The 17,828-nt window shown below is 39.9% G+C and overlaps 1 long non-coding RNA gene across 1 annotated transcript; it reads right to left on the reverse strand.

Annotated features, from left to right (window-relative positions):
- Nucleotides 1-1,852: 1,852 nt before the first annotated feature.
- Nucleotides 1,853-12,827, reverse strand: LOC148481762 (uncharacterized). Its single transcript, XR_015871842.1, has 3 exons — nt 12,579-12,827; nt 4,050-4,178; nt 1,853-2,692 (listed from the first exon to the last, which is right to left on the reverse strand). It is a non-coding gene; the product is annotated as an uncharacterized LOC148481762 (long non-coding RNA).
- Nucleotides 12,828-17,828: the final 5,001 nt, after the last annotated feature.

The raw sequence follows: 17,828 nt of genomic DNA on the forward strand, positions 1-17,828 counted from the left end.
TATTTAAATAGGGTGTTGCCCATAGCAACCATTGTGTTTCTCTAATTTATCTTCAAGAAGGTGTTAGTTAATTGTAAAAATACACAACTTACTCCTATGCAGGTATGTCTCACATGTGGGCCTCCACCTGCTTTGTTACTTCCTAGCCCAGCAGGTCCTTCCTTTGATTGTGCAGTACATAGTTATGTATGTAAGGATGTATATTTACTCAGCATTTGGTTTTGCACATGTTATTACCACAGTATTTTTTTTAATTTTTAGAATAAACATTTTTAAAGCAGTGTACACACTATGGGTTTTACCTGAGGAAGTCATACATCCCTATGTTTTCTCTCCTGATATTTTTTAGTTTGGCAACACTATAATTTACAGCTTATTTTGTGGCATGACTTTCATTAGTCATTAGCACAAATTATTTACAGAATCTTGTATTTGGATGTTCACAAATCACATTTTTATTTAACAATGGTACTTGGGAGGCTAGGTAGCTTAAATTGGGTTTATATTTCTTTTTGGGCCAGTACAAGTGTGTGTTTATCTAAGGAATTGTATTCTGAATATCATGCCTATGTCGTACTGGCAATTCACAGCGCCTGTGGTAACTGCTGTCCCTCATAGTTATATTGCTGCCATTTAGGAGAAGACACCTTGCAAATGTAAAGCCTAAGGGTTAAATTTACTAAGGTGCGGGTTTTTAGAAGTGGTTTTGTTGCCCATAGCCACCAATTAGATTTGATCTATTACCTTCTAGAAGGTGCTAGATAAATGTTAAAGTAGAATCTGATTGGTTGCTATGGGCAACAAAACCACTTCTAAAAACCCGCACCTTAGTAAATATACCCCTATGACGTAGGAAGCTGGCACTGTGCATGTGTGTAGTAGAAGCTTCTAGACATGGTTTTCTACTGAAAGCTAAATAAACAAAGCTATTAGTGTGGGCCCTGGACCCCACATACACAAACTGGAGTTTTCAGCATCAGAAGAGGTTGTATTCTTCTTGGGGAAAAGGGCAATATGTTTGAGGTTTCTACTTTATAGTCCTAACTTTATACCCGTTTAGATCCATTGTGTCTGGTATGTTAAGACATTTGTTATATTTTATTTTTGTTAGGCTTTAATAGTCAGTCAATTACCCATTTCTAATCTAAACAAATAATTTTTTTTTTTTTATACATTAAACAGCAACAATTAAGGTATATGCAGGATACATAGGCACCTTTGTTTTTGTGTTTTGCGACAATAAAAACACATGTTGAAAACTACTATAAGTCTATGTGGGCTACATAAGCTGGAAAGTGCACTATAAATACTCTACTGCAGTCCCCCAGCCAGCATCGTAAGGTGACACTATGTGCATGCTCACTGTCATCTTCCCATGGTTGTAGTTTAATTTCCAAAGTGGTATTACTAAAGTTTTCACACATACTAATGTTTTTGGATACTACCTTGTCAGTTTACAGAAGTCTGTTTGGATATTGATGTTATCCATATCCAACAATCTGTTTGGTTGGTTTTAAAGATACAATGGTGCTAGGTGCCTTGTGTTATGTTGAATTGGTTGCTATGGACAACATCAGTTTAAACAATCACTGCTTTAAACTACAAAGTAAATGGTTGTTCATAATTAAAAACATTACTTTAATAAAACTCACCCACTAGTCCTTTTAGTTAGCATTTGAAGGTAGCATGGTTCTTTAGGCAACTTCCAATACTAGCCCAGGTGTGCTGTTAAGGTCAAAATACCAGCTTAAATGTTACGGAGGGTGCTATGCCTCATTGTCATAAATAAAATTTAGTCCGTGCTCAAACACATATCTTTGTTTTTATTTGGTAGAGCAAATAGTTGGTTTGTTTATAATATACAATACAATGTACCCTGGAAAATTTGGCAATGTACAAATTAACATTCCAAAAACCATATAGTATTTGTGTGGCAAATATGGTAATTACAATAGTTAAAATATGTTTTTTTTGCAATTTAAGGAAGGGAAATACAAAGGTAAATTAACACGTTACAAATATAAAATGTCATCTTGGCCCAACCTTTCTGCCATGGCCAGGTTCGGAAGCACCTCTTGTGTGGATAAATATTTGGGGTGGAGTAGTGACCGGAGTATTGGTCTGGGATATGCTGGCACCAGAAGTACTGTCATTAGTGACAGGGATTCTAGCTAAAATATGGATGCCAAAATTTAATAGGGTTCCATTAAGATCACAAAATGCTTGATTCTGTTACTGTAATAAGTGTCCCAAAAAAGTTTGAAAACTTCCATTTGCTTAACGAAAATGATTCTGAACTTCAATCGTGATTAAGGTTTGATGGTGTGAAGTATTTACCGCACAAATCTATTCCAGACTGTTGCCATCCTGGTCTGTTGTAATGTTTGTGCAGCCATGGAGCAATTCAGCCTGTTAAAAAATATATTCATTACATTTAACTGCTGCATTTGTGTTGTCAGGAGGTTTATTTGCTGCTATTGAAAGCCAGCCATACTATTTAAAATATCCCGATCTGGCTATGTAGGAGGAGGAGGTGTAGGGCCGAGTAGTGGTGGTTGTGTATCCCCTAAGTGGTGAGCTGGCATGGTTGGACTAATAGGTATTATGTTATGTGAATTTTAATCTTCTTCTGCCTCCACAGGGTTCTCATCAAAGCTGGCATCCACATTTTAAAAAGAGGTTTCGTCCAAACCTACATGGAAAGCATTGGTAAGTTAGGTAACACATTCACAAAGATGTTGGTATTAATCTTTAGGCCATATTTTACATTGTACAAATATATTAAATGTACACCTGGTTCATGCCCAAATGCATACAAATGTTAAATTTGGCAACTATGCTATACCATGGAAGCGTCTAGCCATGTCATTCAAACAGATTTCCCTTTTTTGTTGATTAGATCTAAATTTGGATTTTAGCCTTAGCAAATCCCAGTATAAATGTGTGGCACGTACAGAAGGCACCAACGTAACTGTAAATTGGAAAGAGTATTGTGTTTGTATTTAATTTTTTCCTTGGATTGTCCTTAGATGGTTCAGTCCGGCTGTTATATGCATTATGGTTCATCTCTAAAGCTACCTTAATGTTTTCCAGTAAGTATTATGATGTGAGTGTTTTATTGTGTAGAATTCATTTATATGCTTTAGGTTTTTATAGAAATTTTAAACTTCAAATTTTTAGGGTGGTAAATACTATAGGAAATGCAGTTTAGTGATATTCAAATGTTCCTAAAAAAAATCCTTCCAGATCCTTATACACATCTCCAATAACTTGGGTAATACTATAAAGGCATTTACCAGGCAATTGTGGCATCTGCTCCAATAATAATAATAATCATTAAATTGTATAACACAATATAAAGCCTCAAATTGTCATAAAAAGGGTAAACCAACATTAATGTGGGTGTCACACACTTATAAGTCAATTAAACTCTGCAACTAACTATTGTGATTCCAAAGAGGTTTCAAATGTCAGATCTATGATAAACATGCTTATCTTAACCTTATGGAACATATTTGACACAGTTCTAATGCCTTCCAGCTTGTTTAGTTTAATACAGTAGCCCCCCCCCCAACCCTTTACAAAACACAAAAGCCTTGGACACACACTTTGATGTAAATTACACAGATTAAATGAGGCAAATGTAAAAAAAAATATATATATATATATATATATATTTTATTATTTATTTTTTTTGAGTTGTTGAAATTTCTCAGTTTTTTGCCTTTTGGGGGCTGTACCTTGAGCTCAGAGTTGGGGTACCACATTGTGCATGCACTCTGCCCATTTTAATTTTAAAATAAATAATAAAAGCATATATACATGCAAGTAATTTTTTAAATTACAAAAATGTGACGCAGTTGCCCAACACTGACTGACACACAGAAATCACCAAATATACTTTGGTAAGGTCTAGCATAGTGAAATGGAGTTGCTTTTATTTACACACCTCACAAGATGAAGCTCTATCTGGTGTTAAATGTAGTTAGATGTTGTTAAGGCGTAGCATCAACATTGTGTATTTTTGAGTAGTTAAAACAAAGCCTTACCTGCCAAAATAGGTGACTCAGGGGCGTCTAATGGAGACAATGTTGTTTGTGATTCAATTCTGAATGATTCAATTCTGAATGTTTGGGGGTTTGTTAGCTGAATTTTTGGAGCTTGGGCTAAGGATGGTCCTAAAAGAAAATCAAAACAACATTGCTAACAAGTGTAGCTACCGATGTTGTATGCTCAACCATAATAATTCCAAATTATGTATCATCATCCTTCGATTGTGATGGCTTACGCAGCCTTATCTGCATCCTTAGGCCAGTGATGGGCAAGGTCCTTGAGTTTCCTTGTTAATGAAACAAACAAATTAATACTATAAATACACATTTGTTTATCAAAAAAAGTCAGACATAATGTATGTACATTACATGCATCCTCGCAATCAGAAACCTCAAAAACACCTGTAGCAAAGGTAAGAACACATCTTGTATGCAGGGCCAAGTACTGTAAGATGCATATACCTGCATGCTTAGAATCGGATATGTTATGGACCCTTAAATGTTTTTGCAGTGTTGCTATTGTCCTGTGTCCTGTTGGCTCCTTGTTAAACAACAATTTTGTCAATACAATTGTAGGTACACATGTGGATGCAGCACAAAGACTAAGCACATTTATGTACCCGCGTCTTCAGTATCCGAGGCCTCACACGCCCATGTCCATTTGTGATGACCTGCTGGTGCCTGTGTCCTGGAGGCTACATGGCACAAAACAATACATCACTAACAATTGTAAGTACACATCTTGTATGCTGGGCCAAGTATTGTAAGATGCATGTGCCCGAATCCTTTGAATAAGACAGGTCATGGTCCCTTGAATGTTTGCCAGTGTTGCTATGGCCTGTGTCCTGCTAGCTCCTTGGTCATCAACATTTTAATAATTACAATTTTAGGTACACATGTGGAGGGAACACAAAGATTGGGAACATTTATCTACCTGCATCATCTGAATCTTCGTTATCACACCCCCGTGTCTGTTTGCGATAACCTGCTAAGGCCTGTGTCCTGGAGGATCCTTTTCAGGTGATCACCCGGACACACTTGCCAATGGACAGATATATCTGTTCATTGGCTGTGCAGCACAGCCAACACGATATGTCTGTGAACTACATTGTTCACAGACATATCTGTACACACTGGCCGACAGGGGCAAGATATATTGGCCGATCAATTGATTGGCCAATATATTGGCCAGTGTATACCCAGAATAAATGTCAGAATTCATGGCTTAATTATTAGATTGATTTTGTGCTATTCCATATTTACATCACATGATTGATTAGTTGAACCTACATTATGTTTTGTCCTCTTCCACTGGATTACCTGTTCAGGATCTGGACTTTACAGCATATGATTGTTTCAGTAGAAAGTTGAAGGACTTTTCCTTTTGTTTGTTTTTAGGTTTGTGTGAGTCTATGGACATTTTAGAGCATACCTCAACAATTAAGGTTGGTTTTGTGCCCCAACAAAGAGTACTTTATCCCTTTTATCTTTAATTATCTGATTTTTACTTTCACGGGAGCACCTTCTTCTCATTATTTTGTGGTACCTTTATGGTTGTTAATTTCTCAGAGACATCTGGACATACCTACCGTTTATACTAATTCTTGTGCCAGTGCTTAAGGTTGTTCTCCCTCCCCTACCCCTAGAACATACACTCATTTCTTTTATGTAAAACTATGTCTGCCTTCTCCTCGTGAATGTTCCAATGATACTAAAAGCTCACGCTTTCTAAATCTAAGTTCACCACCTTATAGGGGTAAATTTACAAAGAATCGAGTTTCGTGAGATTAAAATCGCCGTGATTCGCCCAATCTTGCTTGAGTTTTTCCCGACTGCTTACGTTAATTTACTAAGATGCTTGTTTTGTTTTTGAGTTTTTCAATGGCGAATGGATTAAAGTTTTTTGTTAGAAACTTGCATGGGCACAAACTTGTGTGCAAATGTCCTTTTTTAAGTACTCGTGTGAGTCAAAATACTTGGCCAAACAGAAGTGAGTTTGGAAAATGCATGCATTCTCACGCAAGTTTTACAAACAAAGTGCTCTGATTGGTTGAATCAGTCACATGTCAAATACACACTGGCCAAGCATATAAAAACGGCCCAAACAGACAGACCTTTGAGGGTTTTGGAATAAGTTTACAGTGCGACAGTGAGGAGTGCATCTAGTGGTGTTGGTGATTTGGGAGGATATGGATTTGATTGATGATTGGTGTGTGTAAGTTGTTTTGTGGTTATTTGTTGTCTTGTAAGATATCTGTTTGCCTTGCTTTTCAGTTTGTATTGTGTATTTGGTCCTGTCAGTGTTTTGTGTGTGTGTTTGTGTGTGATGTGTGAGTGTAGTAGAAGAGGAGGTTTGTGTTTGTTTTTTTCTTTTTCTGTGTTATGCGTTTGTGTAGGGAGTTGTTTTGAATTATGTCCAAGGCAGAGGATAGGCAGGGAGAGAGTGAGGTGGCCTTGTTTGCTTCTCAAGCAGGCAGAGTTGGTAGTTCAGGCAGCAGTGATGAGGGGCCCAGGCAGAGGGGCAAGACAAAGACAGGGAGCAATGTGAAGTTTACGAGGGAGGAAAACATGGCCCTAGCTCAGGAGGTCATGAAACACCATCACCTGCTGTTTGGCCATAAGGCTGCTAGCCCATTGCCCGTCATAAGAATGCCATCTGGGCATACATGGAGAGAAGTAAATGCAGAGGTTACCACTTGCCGCACTCTGGATAACAGTAAAAAATGTTTTTGACATAAAATATGTCAAAGAAAGATGGTGACCGAGACCAAGGCAGCCAGAGAAAGTGGGGGAAGATCACACTACCAGGCAGACTACCTTGACTACGAGGAAGTTGTTAAACCAATGATACCACCAGAGGTGGTCAGACATCTGAATGTCTGGGATACAGATGCCCCCAGGTGCAGTGTTAAGTTTGTTATATTTTTAAAAAATGGTTTTTTAATTTTTTTCTTGGGGGGGGGGGGGGTTGGCCTGTTTTCCATTTCCATTTTGTATTTGGTGACTAATCAGTTTGTCGTGTTTTTTGTCCTGTTTTTTTTTTTTTTGGTTTGGGGCATAGTCTGCTTTTTCTCAAAGTGTGTCATTGTTGTTTTTCTTTAGAATTTTAATTTCACATTGTAAAGGAATCATATTATTGTGTTGCCCAGGGGTGCTTACTATGCATTACTCCTGGTGTTGGGAAATTACATATACCAGCATGGCATGCTACAGTGTTGGCATGCCCTTATGTTATTGGTTGTAGACCATGCTGAGAAGTGTAGTTCCATATGCTGGGATGTGTAGTCCCTTAGCAGCTTGGGTTATTTTTTATTTTTTGGGGGGTTATGTTTGGTGTAATGTTTTAATGTGTTTTATTTCCAGCATCTTTGCTTTTGTTTCAAATTTTATCTGAAAATGTAGAGCCAGCTCTGTTTTTTGCAAAGGCAAACACATGAACTCAGTGTTAAAATGCAAAGCACACTACACTTGATTTTACACTTCACACCCCGCTATGGCTTGTACTTGTTTGGTTAGTTCTACATTTTAAAGTAGGTGTCTCACATGGAACAATTTTTAGAGAGATCACCTACCTGCTCTATTCTTACTCAGATCTTTTTTTTTGTGCTCCATAGATTAATGCTAAGGTTATGTGCTTGTGTTGTGTTTAATATTGTGTATGCTACTTATATATATATATATTTATATATATATAAAACAACTTAGATATATAGTAGTAATAAAAGTCATATTTTACTGTAACACTTGTGGTCAAAGTACTTGAAACATTGCAAGTCCTCAACTTGTTTAATACGGGGTAAGTACTTTACACCATTATCGGTGTGTAGTCCCCTTGACACTTGCCGGTAATATGCTGTTCCTAACTTTTAGTATATAAAAGTTATTTTATCGGAATATCCTTTGACAGTAACATTTTTTTTATGCTGCTGTCTATATCCACTGAAAGATTAATAAAGTTGATACATTTGCAACAAATGTATCTAAGAGAATAGCAATTGGTTATAAACAACCTCCTGAGTTTTGAAATATTTCCTGATAGAGACACACACACACACACACACACACACACACTTCCCCCTCCCCCAGCTATTTGGTAAGGCTAGTAGTTTATATCCAGCTCAATGACTGGTAGTAAAACAATGTCAGCCATTAATACTAGTTTTAGTTTTCTCACCTGCACTCCTGTGCTACTAATGGAGCTATGTATGTGCAGAGCTTGGAGTCTACACACTGACCAGCATTAGTATTCATACCACTGCTTTAATGAAACTGAGGATTTATCTGCTGGGGATTGCTGGTAACACTACATCAGCTAACAATTAAAGTGCATATGATGAGGCTTCAATACACTAACAGACTAACCCAAGCATTGTCCGACAGTAGCCTGCCTCCTTCCTACAGCTGACATTTCTCAAGTCTGGCTCCACACCTCTCCTGGCCACTTCTGCTGCTATTCTGCCTCACCTTAACTTTATGAGCAAACATGCACACCTACTGGAAAACAGCCAGTGAGCTGCAGTTGTGCCGTGACTCCGTCCCCTCACAGCCGCTGCTCACCGCCGATCCCACCGTGCAACTCCACCATCAGGACCACTGCTGTTGCTCCTCCATCCTCATGACCTCAGCCTCTAACCTGGCTCCTGGGACCAACACTACTGGTCACTCCAAAATGCCACACTGTGAGCTGCTTACTAGGATGCCACTGTCAACCTGCTTCCTCAGCTCCAGTTGAGCTCCCTCTCCGGCTTTGCCCCCTTGCACCTGGCAGCCCACCGCCACTTGTTGGCTACCTGGGACACAGGAGAGCAGGCTCAGGAGGGAGGGATCTGCAGACTCCCTGTAAGTTTACTGGCAGCACCTTTTATACCACTCACTGTACCCTGCCCTTCTTTTCCTGACAGGAACTACTCCCAGCCAAATCACTCCACCCCTTTTCTCCTTTGTACGTGCATGTCACACACTGTGGCATATCTCCACCAATGAAAGAAGTGCCACACTGTCATATAAATACATGAAACATATATACTTTTTTTTCTCATAAATTGTACATATCCTTAACCAAAGGCTATTTCTTCATTAATAAATTAAGCATGTTTTACCTCAAAATACAAATATATATGATAGAGAGATAGAGATATCTTATCTATCAGTTGTCAACCCATGTACACATTACCAAATGAATGTGTATAGTATTAAACATTCTAACATATATAAATATGTACAGAAGAACAATATTAATATTTCATATAACAAGTGGGATTTTGGTTCATGAATTGATCAATGCATTTAAGCTTGCAGCCCAACATGGAAATATCAATCATATTAGTGTTAAAATCAAGGTACAGCAACTTTGCTTTAAAAGTTGAGACAGTCACCAACCACACCTATTGTAAAGCTCCTAGGAAAACATTTAAATTTCAAAGACGTGCATGATAAAATGTGATTGGAAAGATTTAAAAATGTATTCAAATAAGCAAAAAAAATAAAATAAAAAACCACGGCAATCCATGGCACTCACCCTTCCTAGATTTGTGGTGCAACATGGTATGTGACCACAGTGTTTAAATAGACATCTCAGGGGCTCTGCACTACCATAATAACGAACAATCAGGGGTGGATTGGGCTGCCGGTAAAGTGGGAATGTTCCTGCTGGGCCAGTCTCATGAACCCATCTGCAGGGTGGCTCGGTGATGCATGCAGTCTGCCATGCTTCCAGGAAACCAGAAGCTCATGGCTTCACCATAACTGTGCAGTGTCCTATCCATCAGTCTCCACCGCCAGCAGCTCCTTCCCTGTCTGTGGGATTGTCAGGGTTATCCCTTGGGGCTGCAGGGTGGACGTGACCATGCAGGGATGAAAGGGGCGTGTGCAGGCTGCAATTGTATTGCTGGGAGTCCAGGGACAGAGTAGGAGGCGGAGCCGGAAGGATAATTTCACTTACTCTGCATGTGTAAACTGGCTTCTGTCAGTGCGAGAGAGGGACTGTGATCAGGACCCATGCAAAGAGAAGGTGACACCCAGAGTGGAGGAGAGGCATGTTCAGCTTAATTCTTCCCAAAAAGTCCCCATCACTCCCATCCTGCCCACTTATTCTCACCACTTCTCCCACCCTGCTCCACACTACTACTCCCATCCTGCCCCTGCTTTACACTATTACTCCCATCCTGCCCTGGAATACTACTCCCAGGATTCCCCCTGCTCCACACTACTACTACTACTTCAAGCCTACCCCAAATTACTTTTACTCCCATCCTGCCCCTGATATGCACTACTACTACCAACCCACAGCTTCCCACTGTTACCACTCTCATCCTATACCCTGCATCCCATTACTACTCCCATCCTGCTACAGAGTAATAAATAATGTAGTGCACCACTTATGGTTGAGGCTGCTCCCAAAAGAAATTTCCAATTCCCTTTTTTTGGCTGAAAACAGCTACAAACAACATCTAATTTAATTGAATGGGAGAGCCCGAACTGAAAAGCTAAAAAGCTAAATACAACTCATGGTTTTTGTACAAATTAATTTAATAGCCATTATTAATAATTACATAACATGTAAAATATAAAGTTAAAAAAGCCTTCAATCAAAAGGACTAATATAGACATGATATTTTTCAGAAATAACTGGAAAAATCAACTCACAAGGATGAATATCCAATTATGGGCCATATTCAATTTGGAGCAAAAACCCATTATCGGCGATAATTAATCGCTGATGACATCAATTCCACCTGTTTTAATTATCCCCGTATTCAATTTCAAAGACTTTTCACACGTGGGGTTTAGGGGTGCAGGCTTAAAAAAAAAAAGTCTACACCCCTGAGAATGTCCCCTTAAAGTAATGCATGTAAAAAAAAAAAAAAAAAAAACACATGACGCCCCAAAAAATTACCTCTAATTTTGAGGGTAAAAAAAAAATGGGGGACAAACTTCTAAATTAGCTAAATTGATTCTAGAGGGGTTCCCAAGTGTGTGGCAGGTGTTTTCTTCATTGCGGGTGGTAGCGGCAGGTGCATTTTTGAAGAATTTACTTTAGGGACTTAAAAATATGCTTGCACCCATTTTAATGTACCCCAAATTTGATGGGAATAGTTATTTAAAAAAAATTAATCTTAATGCTATTCTTCACCCCTTCTTCTAAAGCTGCATTTATGCACCTGCCGCTGCTATTAAAAACCCCTACTGCCTTCATCAGGCAAAAAAAAAAAAAAAAGGGGGCACCCATAATGATCCCCATGTTTGGACATCTTTAGGGGGGTGCCAGGAACATTTCCCGAAATTTCCGTGGATTTTTCTATACTTACCATTCCGACAGGTCCCGTTTTCAGGACCCATTGAATATGGGGATAAAGCGGGCACGCGCCCGATACTTTATCCCTGAAAAATCTGCAATGATGGTGAAAAGTCTGAAGTCAGACTTTTTGCCATCAAATTGAATATGGGCCTTAATATTGTTCTTAGAGCAGCTGACTTGATGCAAATGTATCACTGGAAAAAAATAATCCAGCAAACCTACACATGTCACTGATAGGTATGCACTTGCATTGCCCCATAACGTAGGCATAGGCAAATGCAGGGGGGGTTTCCATCTGCCTGGAACCCTCTCTCACCAGCACACACCATGACCACAATAGAAATAGTAATAATAAAATGTTACTAGTACTGCATGTTCTTCTCAGTATCACAAATGAAATGATTAGCACCACCTGTGGATCTTTTAAAATGTGTCAGTTAGGAATAAATATACCTGTGCACCAACTAGGACATGTGGAAAACATGCACTGTTAGGGGTGCACTGCTATAGACCATCAATAGGGTTAATTATTAATACTGTATAATAATACACTATCCAGTACATAATGAGACAAATTATCTTTATCTCTCTCGCTCTCTCTCTCTCTCTATCTACAGGGCAGTGCTAGGTTCTTCTGCCACTCCCCAGACTACCGAACTTGCTCCAGTGCTCTGGAATGATGCCCACATCTGAAGAAAAACATTCTGCTCAGACAGTATGGACCTACTGCCGCATCTAATGGCTTACTGTGATTACTGGTCCAGTATATGCTGGAATTATGACACAATGGGCCAGATGCATGAAGCTCTGGGAAGTGATAAAGTGCAGAGTGCTAAACAACCAGCCAATCGGCTCCCAACTGTCATTTTTTAAACACAGCCTGGAACATGACAGTTGGGAGCGGATTGGTTGGTCGTTTATCACTCTGCACTTTATCACTTTCCAGAGCTTCATACATCTGCCCCAATATACTTTGTATGTAACATATTAAAGCTGGAAAAGTGGTAATTATGCCCTCTTCATGGACTGGCCACACTCACTAAAAATCAAGCATTTGGAAATGGGAGCTTGGGAAGGTGTATAGTGACTTGCTGCTGTACTCCTGGTCATGTAGGACAGAATAAATTACCTGACTGCAGCTCCACTTCCAGCTATTCTCCCCATCCGTACTGTCCTTAGCTAACGCAAACTTACATTCCCCGCACTTGTCAGTGCTAAAGGGTACTTACATATGTCCATAGACATGCTACTTGCGGCTGGCTGCTGTATGATGCAACTAGGGCAGCTGTACCATCACTGCTGTGTCCTGTTTGTGAACAAAATAGGATGCAGTAGCCAGCAAAGTTCTTTTTCACCTGCTGTAATGCAAATGCACAATTTTGCCACCTCAGCCTTGATGTGGAGTGTGAAGGCCGGCAAAGTAATATATCAGCTACTCCAAATGCAAACGCACAGTGCAGCCACCTGAGCCTTAACTCATTTCTCTATATAGCAAAGTTTCTTCAAAAGGATAAACGGTGTTGTCTGTGGTTCCCTTATTATAGGGCAAAAATCTATTTCATTGGTGGAGTCTTAATTAAGTTAATTTATCCACTTGGGACTAATGAAGTCATACACCAAAGAACATATTCATTAGACATCTAGTTAATCCTGTACAGACCACTATCAAATTTATTAAAAATTATGAGTTCATAAAGCCATATAATAAACCAAAATTCAGCCTGTATATAAAATGAAGTATATATAAAAAACCTTTTCATAAACAACTAATTAAATGCTCATTTGGCAACTGCTGTGTATACATAACAATCAAATGAAGGTATATTTCATATATTCTTTCTGTCTTTTTCGGGAACTATACTTATCTATTTTCCACTGTAAGGTCAAAGTAGTGGAAGAAAACATTTTAAAAAGGAGGGAACATTTTACTAAGAGAAAGAAAAAAAAAGTTAAGAGCACATTTATTTCTTAAAGGGGTAGACCACCAATTCAGTAATGAGCGTACCATTAATACACTGCTAAGAGCATACATGGATACATCACATGGTAAATCTAGGACCTACAGTACATAAAGGTATTCCCAGAACAGAATGAAAAATGAAAAAAAACAAAAAGGGAAGAAAAAACAAATTATATTTGCACAGAATGGACACCTGTCAAATAATAACAGACCATTCTATGCATCTCTCCCAATATAAATTATGATCATTAGAGGAATTCTAGATCCACTATTTAATTTAATCCATCAGGGTAGAGAGAGCCCATATTATGAAAGAAATAAGCCTCCCTCATGCATAATCTCCTATACCTATCGATACCGCTGGAGGAGTTAGACACCTGTTCAATTCCACAAATTTTCAACCTTTCTGGATCTCCATTATGGTGATATCTAAAATGCTGTGAAACACTATGACCATTATGTAGGTTTGCTGGATTATTTTTTCCAGTGATACATTTGCATCAAGTCAGCTGCTCTAATAACAACATTAAATTGGATATTCATCCGTGTGAATTGATTTTGCACAGTTATTTCGGAAAATATCATGTCTATATTTTTGTCCTTTTGATTGAAGGCTTTTTTAACTTGACATTTTACATGTTATGTAATTATGTATATTAAATTCATTTGTACAAAAACCATGAGTATTATTTAGCTTTTCAGCATTGGCGCTCCAATTAAATTAAATTAGTTATTCCATCCTGCCCTCTGCATCCCACTACTACTACTCCCATCCTGACCCCAGAGTGTATGGAGCTTGTGTTCCAGTTGCTGCCTCTGGTGGGGCCGATTGACTTGCCAGACTACACCTGATCTCACAATACAATACCCACACTATCACCTCTGCCTCTCATACCCATAATCAGCCTATCCCCTGGCCTCTGCATCATACCCTACTCCCTGGCCCCCTATATATACAGCACCATATAGGCCATAGACGCACACTACCCACCATACCCCCTGGCATCAGGGACATAGACTACTAACCCTATACTTTTTCTTGTTGAGGCCAATGTTTGCTTATTTTTCCTGTGGCGACCAATATGTTTTTTTTCCTGTGGTGACCAATATGTTTTATTCCTGTGGTGACCGATATGTTTTTTTTTCTGTGCGGGCCAAAATATTTTATTTCTTGTGGAGGCCAATGAGTTTATATATTTTTTTTCCTGTGGGGGCCAATGTGTTTTTATTTTTTTCCCTGTCGGGGGTCAGTGTTTTTTTTTTTTCCTGTGGGGGCCAAGGTGTTTTATTGCTTTCTGTCAGGGCCAAGATGTTTTATTGCTTTCTGTCGGGGCCAAGGTGTTTTATTGCTTTCAAGTCGGGGGCAATGTGTTTTTTGGGATTTTTTTTCTTCTGCATTGTTTTTCACCTGCACATGTGTGTGCTTTATACCGCTTTCGCATCCCGATGGTGTTCATACAGAGTTGCAGTACAGATTCAGATGCATGCACCAAGAAGTGTATTAGAAATGTGTTGGACATTCCTAGGCAGTTACAGGGGATTTGCTGTTCAGACGCAGATATAATGTAGTATGGGCGGGTTGGTGAAAGTGTTTGCTTATAGAGATGCTGAATTGCTCACACAGGAGGCCGTACACAGACTGATGATCTGTACCTAGCATTGCGCTGGTGAAAGGTTAAATGGTGCGACTGATGGTGGTGCCCGAAGATGCACAAAACATGACTGCTGCATCTCTAGACACTAACAGTGGGCGTCTCTGTCCTTTACATATTCAGAGGAACGGATATACACCAGGGAAGGGCATTGTAGCATCATTAGCAGATGCAACTGCAGCAAAAGACACAAGGATGGCAGCAACTCAGAACCAGGCCCTATGAGGAATGATCCTGCCCCTCTCAAGAGACCCCACCTCCATTAGGGCTGCTTCCATAAATTTCCCAGGCTGGTTTTCCATCCCAATCCGCCCCTGCTAACAATAGTAATAAACAGTGGGTTTTTGTTCATGAACTAATCAATGCATTTAAGCTTGCAGTCCTTGATGGGCAGAGGTGCCGAGAGGGGGGGAGCGGGTACAATTTACCTGGACCCGGGCTTCCAGGGGCTCACAGCACCCGCTCCCCAGCATGCAGCGGCGCTGCAAATGTATATTTTTTTGTATTTTTTTTCTTCGAGGGGGTGTGGCCACGCCTCCCGCGATTAGCCTCCTCTTTACCGGGGCCCGGCGGCGCTTTCAATGGCCCTGTTGATGGGGACTGCAAGCTTAATTGCATTGGTCAATTCAATAAATCAACATGATCCTACTATGGAAACTGTCTTCTCCATTATAGTGAATGGAGATGACCACATATGACCTTAAGGTATCTATTTATTAAGCAGTGTTAGTATAAAAAGTGAAATGAGAAGGTACCAGCCAATCAGCTCCTAAATGCCATGTCACAGGCTGTCTTTGAAAAATGACAGTTGGGAGCTGATTGGCTGGAACCTTATCTAATTTCACTTTTTATACTAACACTAAATAAATAGACCCCCAAGTAACTTAGGGTTGCAGCAGGCACTGCTCACTACATGACTGTGGGGTCCCTGTCACTTTTTATACTAACACTAAATAAATATACCCCCAAGTCACTTAGGGTTGCAGCAGGCACTGCCCACTACATTACCGTGGGGTCCCTGTCTTTTTTTATTTTATAAAGACCTTGGACATCTACTTGGAGAAGAGGACCAACCTCATTCAGGGAGTAAGTAAGAAGTGAGTGAGTGAATGTGTAATATAGATTTACAATATTAAGTGTGTTTGTACTGTGGTTTGTTTAATATGTTTTTCACAGTGGGGATACAGGAGCCACCGGCCTACTGACGCTTTTAGTTCTACAAGTGACAAATAACAGGTTTGCTGGTACCTGTAGCTCCACTGTAAAAAACTATATTACTTGTTCATTTAACCCATTTTACTTCCATACACCACTACCACAGATGCAGAGAAGAGCTCTTGGCTTTCAGCCCAGGGCTGGTTAATGATCAAGAGGTTCCGCCTGGTACTGGTTAATGGAAAAAAGGGGGAACCCCACACCGTTTTGATTTTCTATGATCAGAACTGAATAAAAGGTTCAGGGCTGGTTATGGGCACCACACACTGATTTTTTTATATTTATTTTCAACTATTTAGCTGCTTTTGGACCTAAGAAGCATGCACAGATCATATAGATCTGTGCATTCTATTTGTTTCTTTTATTTTTTTAGGTTTGATTTTCATTCAGTTTTGAAAAGAAATGTCAAAACCAAATGTAATTACCCCTGCCATATCTGACTAACATTCAATATTTTTGGTAGTGTTTTTTTTACTGTCGATTTCAGTTGATTAGAATCAACATAAAAATCAACTCAAAAATCGTCCTTTAATAAATATACCCCTCCAGACCAGACTTTTATACTGTACAATCCTTCTGCACATCTGGTAGCAGATTCTACATCCAACCTATGCATACACTTTTGTCCAATCTTCAGCTGTTTAACAGTCTGCTGAAAGTGTCTGTCACTCACACTTAAATTTACATAATAAGGAACGGACCTACACAGCACAGTATGGTCTGTGCAGGCTAATTAAAGGAGAAAAAGCATATGGTCCCCCCTCAAATCAGTAACCAGCCCTGCACTCTGACCCTGATCTAGTATTGGAAAATAGTGGAAAAAAAATGTGTGAGTTTTCCCCTATTTTTCAATAACCAGCACCAGGCTGAACCAGCCAGAGGAATAATACCATAGCACGGGGCACAGCATGAGGTCCCCCTGCCATCACATTAATCACCTGCAAACTGTTCAGTCCAGGGCCTTTGGCTAAAAGTGCAGGGCTATGTACCGCACCCCTGGTGATGGTGGGTGCTGGGTTCTTATGCTTAAATTTATTAAGATTCGAGTTTGGACGAGTTTTTTAGTTTTTAAACTCACTTTGCTTCACCAAAACCCGGGTTAGTTTTTCCTTATCAAACTCGCAAATTTACTAAAAAGTGAGTTTAGCTGAAAGTGAGTTTTTCGATGGTGAAGCAGATCGAGTTTTTTCTTCCAAATTGTGAGTTTAGAGGTGAGTTTAAGGAGAGTTTAAGGAGAATTTAAAGAGAGTTTAGGTGAGATTACTCACCCAAGATTGCAGTGTTTTCTCTCTTCCAAACTCAACTGACCAAGCAGCCTGCACGGAATACAATCAGGAAACCGGCTGCCTTAATACTGGCAGCCGGCTTCCTGACTGTCATATCCCGGCGAGGGTGAAATGCCAGGCGTCCATATCTAGACGCCTGTAATTTCCCCGACATTGGGAGACAGGTGCCCAGCATCCCGGGACTTAGGGTTAGGCACCCCCCCGGGAGGGTTAGTGATAGGCTAGGGGGAGGGTTAGGGTTAGGCACCCCCGGGGGGGACTTAGGGTTAGGCACCCCCCTGGGGGACTTAGGTTTAGGCAGCGGGGAAGGGGGGGTAGGGTTAAGCACTTGGGGGGAGGTTAGGGTTAGGCACCCATAAGGAGGGA

This window comes from Taudactylus pleione, unplaced genomic scaffold (assembly GCF_031769625.1).
Source record: "Taudactylus pleione unplaced genomic scaffold, aTauple2 ptg000564l, whole genome shotgun sequence".
Lineage (NCBI taxonomy): Eukaryota > Metazoa > Chordata > Amphibia > Anura > Myobatrachidae > Taudactylus > Taudactylus pleione.